This window comes from Macaca thibetana, chromosome 7 (genome assembly GCF_024542745.1).
Source record: "Macaca thibetana thibetana isolate TM-01 chromosome 7, ASM2454274v1, whole genome shotgun sequence".
NCBI classification, from domain to species: domain Eukaryota; kingdom Metazoa; phylum Chordata; class Mammalia; order Primates; family Cercopithecidae; genus Macaca; species Macaca thibetana.
In genome coordinates, this window is record NC_065584.1 from 353,475 (window position 1) to 355,561 (window position 2,087).

The 2,087-nt window shown below is 55.2% G+C and overlaps 1 pseudogene; it reads left to right on the forward strand.

Moving 5' to 3' along the window:
* The first annotated feature begins 592 nt into the window (after window positions 1-592).
* LOC126958397 (homer protein homolog 2-like) lies at window positions 593-1,674 on the forward strand (annotated as a pseudogene).
* Window positions 1,675-2,087: the final 413 nt, after the last annotated feature.

The window sequence follows — 2,087 nt, forward strand, 5'->3', positions numbered from 1 at the left end:
TAGTCAGAATGTGATTAGATTGTCCTGAGAAACTCATTTACCCTCCTGCCTCCTGAAGGCTTCAGGAAGCAGCTCCTAGATGGGCAGAAGCCGGCAAACGTGTGTGTCCACACAGGAACTAGAGCCTCTCTCGCGGATTAGGTCTCCTCCTCATGATTACAGGGCTCTTCAGTTTTCTTAACAGGCTGTTGTACTAGATAAGCACAAAACAATTTCATTATGCTTTGCTTCGATTTTTCAAAACAACATACAGGTAGTAATTTTAGCAATAAACATATTACAACCTACTATACATGAGATCTTCCTGTGCTTCAAGGTTTCTTCTCAGGACTTTGTATGTATTACATAATTTCCTTTTTTTTTCTGAGATGGAATTCTGATGTCTCCTTATTACAGATTATTCTTTTAATTTAATTCTTAGAATGATTCTTTCCAGAGCCCCCGCCCGGCCAGCCTGGCGGAATGGAGGGGCACCAGGGCTGAGCCAGGCGCGCAGGGGCCGCCACATGTGCTGCGCAGGGAGCGGATGCACAGCGGGTGGAGAGCGAGCACCAGAGGCCGGGTGGGAGAGGCTGCCTGAGTAGCGCTGGAGATGGGAGAACAGCCCATCCTCACCCCGGAGCGCGGGTCTTCCAGACTGACCCCAACACCAAGAACTGGATGCCTGCGAGCCACAGGCGGTCACCGTTTCCTGCTTCTGTGATGTCACAAGGAACAGCTATGGGATCGTCAGTGTGGACGGAGCCAAGGTGACCATAAACAGCACAGTCACACGGAATCTGACCTTCACCAACACGTCACAGACGTCTGGGCACTGGGCCCACAGCAGAGCCAACACGGCGTTTGGTTTGGGGTTTTCCTCTGAGCAGCAGCTGACAAAGTTTGCAGAGAAATTCCCAGAGGTGGAAGAAGCGGCCAAGATAGGCAAAAACAAGACCCAGGAGAACATGGAGCCCTGGAGTGATCATCCCCGAGAATCCGGGCGTGGAGCCCCATCTTCTACTCCGGCATCCAGTGTCAACGGGACGGACGATGGAAAGGCCTCTCACGCCGCTGCAGCCGACCGGCACCTGCAGTCTGGGAACCACAAGCTGAAGGCGGCCTCGATGCAGGGCGCTGCCCAAGGGAAGAGGCGGGAGATGGAGCTGCAGGCCCGGCTGGAGGGCGACGCCCGGCTGCCCACGGCGCTGCAGGAGTCGGCGGCCAGCGCGGAGCAGAGGAAGAGGCCGTGACATCCACAGAGAGAAGGAGAAGAACACGCAGCTGAGGAGGAGGATGGAGGAGCTGGAGGCCGAGCTCCGAGAAAAGGAGGCAGAGCTGGAAGATCTCCGGAAACAAAGTGAACTCACACCTCAGCTCACGTCAGAGCGCGACGGCGTCTCTGAGAAGATGGAGGCCGCAGAGAGAGGATCAAAACCAGGAAACAAAGCGCGTTCCCTAAAGACAGAGGCTGAGGAGAGTAAATCCCGACAGCGCCACCTGGAGGTGGAGGTGAAGAGCTTCCTGGAGGTGCTGGACAGGAAGATCCACGACCTGCATGACTTCCGCCCAGGCCTCTCAAGCTGGGCAGTGACAACCAGTGCTGGCCAAGGCCCGGGTCCCCCCGGTGAGTCCCAAGCGTGTGTGGGAGACCAGATGGCGCTAGGACGTTCCCTGTGTGCGTTGCTTCTATAAATGGAGGGATAGTTTGTCCTGTTTCCAAACCAGTTGTGCCGTCCACTCACCCCTTTCCAGAACAGAAATCTCCTCTCTGCCAGGCACGGTGTCTCACGCCTGTAATCCCAGCACTTTGGGAGGCTGAGGTGGGCGGATCACTAGGTCAGGAGACTCAGACCATTTTGGCTTACATGGTGAAACCCCATCTGTACTAAAATACAAAAACTAGTGGGGCATGGTGGCATGCGCCTGCAGTCGCAGCTACTTGGGATACTGATGCAGGGGAATCACTTGAACCAGGAGGCGGAGGTTGCAGTGAGCCGGGATCGCACCACTGTCCCCTCCAGCCTGGGCGACAGAGACCGACTCCGTTTCGAAACAAACAAAACAAACCAAAAACAGAAATTTCCACTCGCTTCTCTGGCCTTGTG